Here is a 13,827-nt window from a genome sequence, read left to right on the forward strand (position 1 = left end):
GTATTCTAAGATTGAAAGGCTGAAGCAAGGTTTTATACTAATTCTTCTTTCACGCGTATATATAAGAGTGAATGGGAGAGCTGCTCAGGGTCGTACTGCATGCCGACCTTTCAGCTGTTTGCTCCGTGATTTTACTATATCACCCTTAAATAATTATTATATATCTTTTAAATATTAAAAAAAATAATAATATTTAATAAAAAATAAAATAGACATTTATGACATGTCTGCTTAAGCTGCTTCAATCATAATTTTACTATATCACTCCTAATCAATTATTATAATTCATTTAAGAATTAAAAAATTATTATAAATTCATCTAAGTATTAAGAAAATTAATAATATTTATTGTTAAATTAAATTGACATTTTATATGAGTCTACTTAATTTTTTTCCACAAATACTTTTTTATAATAAATTATTATTAATCCATCTAAGAATTAAAAAATTAATAATATTTATTATTAAATTAACTTGATGTCATATATGAGGTCTACTTAATTTTTTCCTACAAATATTTTCTCATAATAACTTTGCTAGATTACTTCTAACAAGTTATTATGAATCATTTAAGACATGATTGTTTCATTGCTTCAATCATGATTTTATTATATCACCCCTAATTAATTATTATGCCATCTAACAATTTTGCAACTTAAATCGGAGTAGAAGAAAAAGTATTATAAATTACTCTATAATATAAGAGTGAATGAAAGAGCAGCTTAGGGTCGTGCTGCTTGTCGACCGTTCAGCTACTTGCTCCGTGATTTTACTATATCCACTATAAAAAAAACAACATTTAGCGATACGACATATTCGTTGTTAAATAGAAATAGCAACGGAATAGAAACGGAAAATGTTCTGTCGCTATATTGCTCGTTGCTAACCTCATAGCGACAAAAATTTGAATTTCGTTGCAAAATTTGTGACCAATTAGCGACGAAATAGTTTGGTTGTTGATATTACTGAAGTACATTTTTGTTACTATAGCGTTGCTATTCCCAAAATTTATTTTGGTCGTGGCTTAATTTATGACAGAATATTTTGTCATTGATCCGTTGCAACATAATTTGGTCGACTGAGTAGCCGTATTTAGCAATCAAATTTATCCATCGCTAAAGTTTTTCAGTAGCTATGACTGATGTTAGTCACTAATTTTTGTCGCTAATTGCAGCCGTCTTTAGCAACTAAATTAATCCGTCCCTAAAGTTTTTCAGTAGCAATGAGAAAATTTAGTCACTAATTTTTTGTCGCTAATAATTTTATAACAAAATAGTTGAAACACGTAAATTATAAAATGATTAAATATCAAACATTCAAACAGATAGCAAAATTCACAACAATTGTGTCCAACACCCACATTCCAAGTATTTTGTCAAACATAAATTAATGTCAAAATAGTCTATCAAAAATTAGTGCAACGATTATGCACTACGAATAATATGAAGCTACGAATCAACGTCGTCATCATCATCATTAGTAGGAGGAGGATCAAGCACGACCCCTTCTTGTACCCTAATACCACCAACACGCTCAATAACTATCGGAAGAAAATGAGTAGTAAGGGCCGGAATCAATTGCTTCACAAATTCTTCCATATTTGTTGTCGGTATAGAAATCGAAAGTGGTACTGATGATGTGGAAGCATTGCAGGTACAAAGTTTTTTTCCAAAGTAACTGGTAGCTTCAGATCCAAGACCAAATAGTCTTTTCTTCTTTGCTCCTCCCGCAGCTTCATAATATGTCTTCAATTGGTCAATTTCAGATTCACTTTGTACTTTTTTACGTACAATTTCTTCATACCTTTCCTGTAACAAGTGACATTATTAAAATAGACTCAAGTTAATGTCAACACAAAAGAAAATTAAGAGATGAGTATCATATAGTTAGATGTAAGTTATGGACTTACATGTAGAAGTTGGGAACGCTCACCAACAAAATATTTTCCATCATGATTATGTGTATGGACGTGGAAATGTAACTCAATTGGAGTTGGATCTCGACCTATTTTAAGAGCCTATACAGAATTTTCAGGTATTTAGAATAAGACCAACGTACATTAGCAGTAAACCAAAAGAGAATCATGACACACCACCAAGTTTCTTTGCCCTATTCTAAGAAAAAAAATATCACCAAACATCTTGGCATAGCAGCAAAACAAAGAGAAAAAAATAAGAGAAACTAGCAGGAAATATAGCTGCAAAACAAAGTGGCATAGCAGCAACTGCAATAACAGAAAATATTCAGCAGCAGCAATAATTTCCAGCAACAATTATAATAACAAACAAGATATGCACTACAACAATGTCTTAATAACAGGTTAACACCTCTGATGATTGAGACAGATTCCCTCACTGTCAGCAAAATTATTCATGGCATTTGGGAGGTGACATGGACCATTGCGATGGAGATAAAGAAAATAAATATGTTAATGGCTCATAACTTGGTCTAAGTGGATCATACCTACAGAGAAGGTAACTTGCTGGCAGATTTTTTAGCTAACCATATTCATTATTTTGCAAGTACACAACTACTAACTTTCCATTCCTTTCGGGCACTACCAAAGGCAGGCAAGGACATTTCTGATAATGGATAAAAACAACATTCCAAACATCACAGTAAAGAAATTACAGAATTAGAATTTCAACTTCAGATATGCAACATAATACAACATCTTTCAATAAAGATGAGAAGAGGGATATTGCAATAAGGAATGATAGAGTCTCAACTACATTATTCATTCTTTAGAGTTTCTGTATGACAAGAGAAAGAAAGAAAGAAATAGGAACATCAAACTTAGAATCTGAAAAACACAACTAAAGATTTAATTTCTTGTATGCTTGACGCTGAAATACTCATAGTTCTCGTTTGAGAATGTATATGGATTTGTTATTTTCTATAATTAATCTATGTGTGGCTCTTTTAGCTCCCAAAAAGTAAAACTAACATAGCTGCCATTGCAGCTGCTTGCTGGAAACATAGCAGAAAATTAGCAGCAGCTCCAATAATAGAAAAGATTCAGCAGCAACAAAAATTTTCAGCAATAATTATTGTAACAAATCAGAATCAACACAAACAAGCTATTTATTCTTATGGTTCTATTTAAAAATCAAAGTTTAACTAACCGTAGCTTCTTCAGCCTTCAAAAAGAAAAACAAACATAGTTGTCAACAATACTCGACAAGTGGTAAAGACCGACAAGAAGACAACCATGTAACTCTTGACGTAAGCAAAAACTTGCTCTTATCATAAATCATTTAACATGGAATTCAACAATTCAAGGGTTGTCATTAAAAAGAGCATAAGTAGTAAACTTGATTATCTAGACAAATACCAAATAGTCCAAAGATTTGTTTGTTTTTTAGAATGGTAAGGATGATGTCCAAAGATTTTTCTTTCGGCAATATCTTAAAGCATACAACATGAATTCAATAAATTTGTATCTTGTGAGAACTGAATGCACATATAGATCATATCAACAGCCAAAAGGGCATAGAAGTAACCCAAACAAAGTAGCATCACGACCAGATGCTTGCTATGCACTTTAGACACAACCATAGCTACTATAATGGCAAAGAAATGACTGAACAATAATCAACTATTTTAAGATACATAGCAGCAGACCAGAGCATCACAAATAGGACAAAAATAAAGATAAAAAACTAGCATATCAACACCTAAAACAGCATAGCAGCAGCCCAAAGAAGGTAGCACCACGACCAGCTGCTTGCTACTACTTTAGACGCAACCATAGCTACTAAAATGATGAAGTAACGACTGAAAACTAATCAGCTATTTTAAGGTACGTAACAGCAGACCAGAGCATCACATATAGCACCAAAATAAAGAGGAAAAACTAATGTCAATAGCCAAAAGAGCATAGCAGCAACCCAAACAAAGTATCACCACACGATCAGCTGCTTGCTACGCACTTTAGACATAACCATAACTACTAAAATGGAGAAGAAACGACTGAAAACTAATCAACTATTTCAAGATACGTAGAAACAGACTATTTTCATGAAATATATACTTACAAGTTTCATGAAATATATACTTACATAGAGTTACATATTTACTTTTCAAAAGGATACATCCATCGATATTGCACAGGTCCAGCAACCCTTGCATCATATGAAATGTGCACAAGAAGATGTTCCATTGAGTCAAAGAACCCTAGAGGAAATATACGTTCCAATTTACACAAAATTTGTGGAATATCTCTCTCTAATCGCACCATATCATCCACTCATAGAGTGGTCAAAGTAAGATTCTTAAAAAATAAGCTCAATTCTATAAGTGCCTGCTACACATTACTAGGAAATAGTTCACGAAAAGCAATAGGCATTAGTCATTGCATGAATACATGACAATCGTGACTCTTCATTCCAAATAACCTTTTCGCATTTGTGTCTGGCAACCTACCCAAATTTGAAACATACCCATCTGGAAACTAAGCCTTTCACCCAATTAAACAAGATCACTCTTGCTTCCTTATCTAATCTATAGACAGCTATTGGATATTGTACATTACTATCCTTTCCCAATTGAGGTCGATCACAATACTTTGTCGTATCTTACTATGACTGTGAATTATATTTGGTTTTGTCATCAAAATTAAGAACAGTGCTAAATACATTATCGAAGAAGTTTTTCTCAATATGCATCACATTAAGATTATGTCGAATCATGTTAGAACTCCAGTATGGCAAATCCCAAAAGATGATTCGCTTTTTCCACCCACATGTCTTACATATTATTTTATTAACTTGTTCTGCATCTAAATCTATAATATTTTTATCCCTAAATTACTAATCTGGTCCAAAATTTCCTCTCCTGTCCTTTGACAGTCTGGCCTGTAAGAAAGTTCTTTTGATCTCTCCTAAATGGGTGATGTTGGACAAGGAACATTCAGTAGCAATCAAACCAGAATTATTTTCTTCCATACTGCAATCTAAAAGATTGTGTTTCCTCCATACAATAAGGATATGCTAATTTACCCGTAGTACTTCATCCTAATAACATAGAATATGTAGGAAAGTCACTAATTGTCCACATCAAAACTGCCCTTAATTGAAAGTTTTGCCTTTTTGAGATGTCAAATGCTTCTATACCTGTCTCCCACAACAAGTTCAATTCCTTTATTAGGAGTTGCAGATAAACATTAATTTTATGTTTGGGATTGCTAGGACCTGGAATAATGATTGTTAAGAACATATAAGCCTCTTTCATGCACATTCCTGGAGGTAAATTGTATGGAGTGACAATCACTGGCCACGAAGAATATTTTCTTCCAGACTGATTGAATGGTTGAAAACCATTTATACATAACCCCAACCTGACATTTCTTGGTTTAGCGGCAAAAAAGGGATGAGTTTCATTGAAGTGCTTCCAAGCCTCAGAATCTAATGGATGGCGCATCACACCATTCTTTTTTTTATGCTCATGATGCCATCTCATGTCAGCAGCTGTAGCATGGGATGCATATAATCTTTGCAATCTCAGAATCAAAGAAAAATAATACATTCTCTTGTAATGGACCAATTTCCTCTTACGAGAGACAACACAATGCTTATACCTTGGCTTGCTACAAAATTTATAAGATTTAAGGTGTTCTTCATTATCACCCCAATACAACATACATCCTGATTCACAACAATCAACCTTTTCAACTGGCAAACCCAAGCTACGCACTAAATTCTTCGTCTGATAATAGCTATCAAGCATGATGTTATCTTCAGGTAAAGAATCTTTAAGAAATTGCATCATTTGGTTATAGCCTCTCTGTGACATATTATTCTCTATTTTAATATTCAACATTCGAGAGACAACTGGAAGTTGAGAGAGGGATGAACCGGGATATAATTCTGCATCAGTATCATCTAGCAAATCATAAAATTTTTTTGGACACGGGATTAGGATCTTCCTCTATTAAATGTTGAAAAGGATGAGATGACCCGGGTTCACTATTGCTACAAGATTTCCAGCTTGAACCCTGAGAAAAGTTGGGACCAGCTGCATCCAAAATTATTTGTCGGTATGGATTCTCTTCGAATGTAGGTTGACCACCACCATGCAATGAATTACCATAAAATTTCCTACTTATATCATCTCTTTCCCCTTGATGCTTCCAAATAAAATAGTTTTCAATAAATCTAGATTGATAAAGGTGACATTTAATAGTTTCAACATCCATGAATTTATAGTTCTGACATTTTGCACATGGACATCTAACGTCGTCACCACTCATACGATTTGGTTGAGAACATGCAAATTGAATAAATTCATCCACCCCGGTTACAAATCTAGAGTATAAACCCCCTCGGCCATCTAACCTTTCATATATCCAACTATGCTCTAGATTATTCATCTTTCTATTAAGGTTGAAATAAAAAAAAAGATAATCAGTCCTAATTAACGAGCTTAATAAGAAACACGACAATTAGTCTTAATTAATAATTAACCTTGTTGGAAATCTTAATTAGTGATAATGTATGATCAGGCTCTATATAAAGAACTAGTTACCAAAGAAAGCATAATTAAGTTGATCAATTGACACTTAAATAGTTTCACTAAATTATTCAAACTTATGCTCTTAAAGTAGAAAAAAAACTAGTTTACCTTAAAAATAAGATAAAAGTGATACATACTTCTATTTTAACAACAAATTTATTGCTACATGCTTAATATCAAAAATAAGTTACAAAGATAATCAAGAAGCCAACAAGCTTAGCAAGAAAAATGAAAAAGTTGAAACAAAGTTTAAAAATACACTTGATTGAATACAATACTCCACTTATTTTACCACCAATCTACAACTTCACTGCACCAATTCCAGTAAAAAGACACCTGAAATATAAGTGACTCAAATAAGCATTTCAACTTGAACATTAAAGTTCTTAGACATAAGGTCTTTCTTAGATTTGTTTCATGCTCCAAATTTTCTATTGATCAAGACTCCTTGAGTTTTGAAGGTACATTTTCTCAAAGTGTAGGAGCAGCATTAATTTCAAATTAAAACATCAGTGCTGTTGTCTTTCTTTACATGTGTAGATGCTTACTTTTTCTTGTTTATAGTATGTGGATTGTTCCTTATTAAGAAGTGGTACCAGTTTCATAAACTCAATTATTTTCACTCAAGGAGATAAAGAATTGAAAAGGAAACTGTCAACAGTATAATATAAACAATACAATCGACGTAGACGCTCAAATACATTTATCTTTATTCTAGATAAATGATCAACAAAAAGAATGATAGCATTACATGAATATATGATGCATCAGTGTCAAGTCATTCAATTTATGTGATACATTCAGATGTACCGTGGGACTATAGATCGTTGAACATGATTTTTTTATATCGTTACTACTATTTACTGAAATTTAAAACTATTTCTCTCATATATTTTAGAGCTTCCGTGGGATGTAGAAGTATTATGGAATACTAAATTTAAGCAACCCTCTAGGGCTGCATATGGGGTGGTTCGGTTCGGTTTTGAAGTTTATCGATTTGACATATTTATTATCGGTTTGTAACAAAGATAAACCATTAAGAACCATTAAGATATCGGCTTATCGGTTATCGGTTTATTGGTTATTGATTGTTATCAGTTTGGTTATCGGGTTAAATCGTTAACATTCAAATATTTTCCAAACATAAGCAAATCATACAGAAGCATATAAGTATAACTATGCCTTGCAAACAGCTACTGGTCTAGCACAAATAAAATAGAAAAATCCAACCAAAGTAACAGTCACACATATGAAAATTAAGTTCAAATTTTAAACATAGTAATAATACTAATTACTAATCAAGTCTTATACTACGAGCATGATACTCCATCCTCTCCAAACAAACCAAACAAGCAGTACAATTTGAAGGCAACAAAAGAAATTATTTCAGAGAAAACACAAACAACAATACCCAGAATGTCTTCAACTTACACAGAATGAAATACTGTTCAGGAAAACAGCTAGAACTGGTTACAGTACACTCTAGTAAGCTAAAAATGGAAAGAAAAGAAAAGTATATTGACTGAATCTTTGATTACTAGATTCTTTATTTCTTTATGACATTTCAAAAAGCAGAATCATTTGTACACTAGAGCCACATGCTAACTTAATCACACAAAAAAATAGAATAAAAATCTCTTCTTTAGGCTATTGAGGAACCCCAGAAAGTGAAAACCTTCTGTTGTTCAGAGAAAGAATAAGACTTGCAGAAAATAAAGTTGTAAGTTATAAAATAGCTCATCTCTTGCTTTATTCACAGTGTTTGTAAGGAAGAGAGTATATGAGGGAAAATGGGACAACTTTTGATGCATAGGATAACAAAGAATGGACCAACAACAGTTATTCAACTTTCAAGAGGCAATACCAGTGACATTTGACAAGATCGAGATTAGACAGAAAGTGAAGATGAAGTACAAACTAGAATACTATCAATACCAACAGAAATTGAACATGCAAATGAGATGGATAAAAAGGGTTACCCAAAATTTTTTGAGTTTTGACCTTCAATTTTTGATCGGAGATGGAGATGTGAGATAGGAGATAGGAGATTGGAGATATGAGACTTCGGCACTGAGAGGGCGTGCAATCGGAGATGGAGATGTGAGATCGGAGATGAAGTTATGACTAAGAAGAGTGAGAGGCGTGAATGTGAAAGAAATCAAGAATAATATTAATACCCTAACCCTATTCCCCCATTTTCTATACTAAAAATAATTAATTAGAAAATAAAAATTAATATTTTACGACGGTTTCATTGGTCGCTAAATAAAATACTTTTTTTTAAAAAAAATGAAGGGCACCAACGAAAGTTTGTTGCTAAATCCATTGCTACGAAATAATTAACATAGCGACCAACATTTCGTTGCTAATCCATCATTAAATTTAGGCACCAATTTTTCACGCTATTATTTAGTGACGGAATTACAATTACGTCACTGATTCGTTGCCACTAACATATCAAAAAATTGGACTGCTATGTCTGCCACCAAATTGAAATATCTGTTGCTAATCTGTCGCTATATGGTGACGAAATTTAGTCTGTCAGTAAATTTCATCGCTAAACACAGTTTTTTTGTAGTGATCTCCCCGAAATAATTATTATATGCTATTTAGATATTAGAAAATTAATAATAATTAATAAAAAATAAAATAGACATTTATGACATATCTGCTTCAGCTGCTTCAATCGTAATTTTACTATATCACCCCTATAAGCCATTTAAGTTTTTAAAAAATTGATATTAAAAGATAATTATAAATTCATTTAAGTACTAAAAAAATTAATAATATTTATCATTAAATTAACTTGACGTCTTATATGAGTCTACTTATTTTTTTCCACAAATACTTTTTTATAATAAATTATTATAAAGTCATCTAAGAATTTAAAAATTAATAATTTTATTATTAAATTAACTTGACTTCTTCTATGAGGCCTACTTAATTTTTTTCCACAAATATTTTCTTATAATAACTTTTCTAGATTGCTTCTAATTAGTTATTATGAATTATTTAAAACATGTCTATTTCGTTGCTTCAATCATGATTTTATTATATCACCCCTAATTAATTATTATGTCATCGAAAAATTGTGCTACTTAAATTGGAGTAGAAGAAAAAATATTACAAATCACAATAATTAAAAACTTAAATTCTTTAAAAAAATATAATTGACTATCAATGCCATAAAATTTTGAATAAGGAGAGTAACATATACCATTATTTTAAAATTACATAAAAAGTATTATAAATTACAATAGTTAACAACTTAAAATATTTAAAAAATAATTTAATTTGTTGTATATTTTTTTAAAAAATACATAAGATGATATTATAAATTACAATTTTAACAAATTTAAAAATTTAAAGTTCAATCTGTCTGCTTTGACACAACTTCATTGGTTTTTTTCCTTGCCTTCATTTTTTTCATCCATTTTAATTTGTTTGTCTTATTTTTTTAATTTTTATATATTTAAAAAAAAATCTTGTAAATCATAATAATTAATAACTTAGAAAATTTAAAATATATAAAATATTTTTTCTGACTGTCAAAATTATATCAATGCACTTAAATTGAATTACAATATTTAACAGCTTAAAATATCTAAAAAATAATCGGTTATATATTCCAAAAAAATACGTAAATAATACTATAGATCACTATAAGTAACAAATTTTAAAAAAATTAAAATACAAAACATTTTATTCACTCTTGGAATTATCAGCGCCACTCAAATTGGAATATTTAAAAATATAATCGACTATCAATGACAAAGAAGTTTGGACAAGAAAAGTAACATGTATTATTTTAAAATTACATAAACGTAATATAAATTATAATAGTTAATAACTTAAAATATCAAGAAAAAAAAGTTTAATCTATTATATATTTAAAAAAATACGTAGAAAAATACTATAAATCATAATAATTAACAACCTAAATTTTTTAAATATATAAAATATTTGGTTGATTCTCGAAATCATATCAGTGTCACTTAAATTGACAGAGAAAAAATATATTATAACTCTCAATAATTAAAAACTTAAATTATTTTTAAAATATAATTGACTATCAATGTCACAAAAGTTTGAACCAGAAAAGTAACATGTATTATTTAAAAATTATATAAAAAGTATTATAACTTACAACAATTAATAACTTCTAAATTCTATTTTGTAACATAAATTGAGAAAAAAAAAATATACACGGACACTCAACATCTAGTATCAATATAAGTAACGAAAGAACATTAAAAAAATTTATTTCTTAGAATAATATCTCAATTTAACCCTTTTTGTTTCTCAAGAATAGATTTTGCTAGATTTGGACAGAGTTAGCTCCTTCTTTACAAAGAAAAATTTACATAAATATCACGTGCATAGGTTAAAGTATTGGTCACATAAAGATTCCTCAAATCAATAGCTCCACTGTGATAATATATTCTATTGAAGACAACAATTTGTGAGTTTCAAAGTGTTTAGTTAAGTTTTTAATATTTTTAACAATGACAATGGTGTGATGGTGTTTTGCAAGGTGTACGTCAGCTAATTTGTCAAGTGGTCTGCTATAAGCCTATATAACCTTGATAGATTAATTTAGTCAATCTTATATGCTAGATAGGCCGTTTCAATCATAGGAAAACCAATCTCATAGTTATACCGATTGATATTCATGGCTAGAATCAGAATATTAATTTTAGCAAATCAATCTAAATTTATGATCTTCTGAGTTGAGGGTTGCTTAATGTAATAATTCTCTAGGTCATTTTTTTTCATTTTTTTTCTTTCTCTGCATTTAGAGCGGTCCTATAATTATTTCAGGTCATTGATGGATTATTGGGACTAACAATTCAGTTACCATGCAGTTCATTTAATTTTTAGAGTCATTTCCCCATTTTAGAGCTTTGGAAGTTAAGGATTGGGTCTCGGGCCAAAACTTCTAGTAAATGATCTTGGACGCTATTTTTGATAGTTTTATTAGCTATGAAATATCAATTTTACACTAGAAGAATCCTTGGTCTGAGTCCCGAGACTTTCAAACTTGTTTTGGGCTATTGAGTGAAACTTGGCTCAAATGGCTCCTTGGGGCGTGGTACCTACTTTTTATCAAAATTACCACGGATAGAAGTTTCAACAGTGCTGCTAAGTTTAAAATGTCAAACTTGGTAGGATATCATAATTCATTTGTGAGAATAGGATTCTGAACCAATTCTGAGCACTCAATCGGAGTCCGCTGGGACTAGTAATACTTGGCTGGTGCCAATTTATCTAGTACAACTGCTTAAGTGGAAAATGGACCATTTTAGCGGAGCCCAGCAAGTCAAGGCTTGGCCGCTTAAGAAACCCTTGGGTGCTTTAGTAGTGATTTCTTTGGTGGTCATTTAACCACTAAAACGGCCATCATTAGCATTATATATATGTCTCCCTTTATTTTTCCATCTTATGTTAAGAATAAAATCCACCATTTGAGACCATTCTAAGCTATGAATCTATGAGGATATAGCATTCTGGTACAGGTTTTAACATGTGGGCGTGTTGATAAGCACGTAGTAGTTGTAATATCTATAAATTTTGCTTAATTTATAGCTTATTTCCTTAAGTTTGTTTCTTTAACTTCTCCATTATGTGGGACTGATTTAGGGATAGTTTTAAGCTAGAATTTACCCAAATTTATGTGGCAATTGATCCTTGAGTTGTGTGGGATGCTGTGACGATTTCAATTTGGCTATTTTGTAAATGAGCCCTATGTGTGATTTTTAGCCTAATGTATGACCCAAAGCATTTATACATAACATGGATATCAATTTTCTTGACATTGATGCATAAATCATTATTCTAATAGCATGACAACTTTCTAAATCTTCTCAGGAGGGAAGAGCTCCGATCTAGAAGATTCAACGGTGTTCAGGTAGGCTAGGCTTACCCATCTTTTAGATTGTGCTTGATTATGGTATAAGCATATTATTGTGCTAATTTTGGGTAGATATTTTTATTCAAGTTATTATTTTAGAATTTTATTTCTTATTTAGCGAGTTAGGGCCCTATTATGGTAGAATCTAGGATCGTTCCTCCTTAGCATAGTGTGTTATCATCCTTTAGGATTAAAATTAGTGATCGTAGTACTTTGGGAGGGGATTGGGAATCTTCAAACTAGATTTGAGTGGATTCTGCATTAGGTTAGGTTATAGGGACCCCGAAGCGAGCCCCTTCTACCCTTTTAGTTAGAATGATAGAAATAAAGCTCCTTTAGACTTAGTTAGATTCTTGATGGCTACCTTACTCTATTACCTTAGGTAGGGGTTGTACTTTTGCATCTTTTCCCTAAAGCAGATCTCAGTACAAGCCATCGATGCTGACATTATCCTTGAGCTTGCGTCTAATCTGGAGATAGGGTGAGCTTTCTAGAGTCTGGAGTTGATCCTACTCTTTCTTTTTCAATGATAGTATTTTGAATTTCTGAGACTACTATGTGTATATGTATATTTTGGATACTATCTAGTACTCTTTTTTTAGTTATAGTGGCTTTTGTGCCTACCTTACCAAGTTTTGGGACTCGTATATTTAGTCCTCTTACATCTTTTTTGTAGTATATTATTATGCATATGGTTCTACCTATATTATTGTTGTTGTTGATTTCATTCTTGTTTTCCATTACCTTCCGCTTGTTAGCCTATTACTTGTCGTTTTGGACTATGACTTGACTTACTTACTGTTGGTTTAAGTAGGTGCCATCATGACCTGAGAAATCAAGTTGTGATAGCTTGGTCAGAGCCAAGATTCATTGATATTATTTTCACGACCCAATTTTTGAGTCCTGATGGCACCTACCACATCCCACCGGTAGGTAAGCCAATATAGTAACTCAGAGCTAATGCAATGGGTTACCTTGGTAGAATCATCCAACATGGACCCTATATAGGAACACAATATAACAACAAAATTCCATAAATGAAACAACTAACATTCGAATACCAATCCCATGACCTGATAGTATTAGTACAAGAGCATCTACATTTGACAATAGGAATTTACAACTCAAAGTCTAAAATATCTTAAATAATCTCATACATTTGTCTCAAAAATAAAAGACAAATAAAGATAGAGGGGAAAGAGGGCAACTCAAACTCCAAGAGCTCACCCTATCTCCTAAAGATCAATACAGCATGACCCCGACTCAAAATCCGGCAACTAGAACTCGGATATGCACCAAAAAGGAACAAAAGTGTAATATGAGTACTAAAACAAGGGTACTTAGTAGGCATCATCGGCCGACTAAGCTAAATTATAATATAAGGATGATATTGTAATACCTTG

The sequence above is a fragment of the Capsicum annuum genome, chromosome 11 (assembly GCF_002878395.1).
Source record: "Capsicum annuum cultivar UCD-10X-F1 chromosome 11, UCD10Xv1.1, whole genome shotgun sequence".
In the NCBI taxonomy this organism is placed as follows: Eukaryota; Viridiplantae; Streptophyta; class Magnoliopsida; order Solanales; family Solanaceae; genus Capsicum; species Capsicum annuum.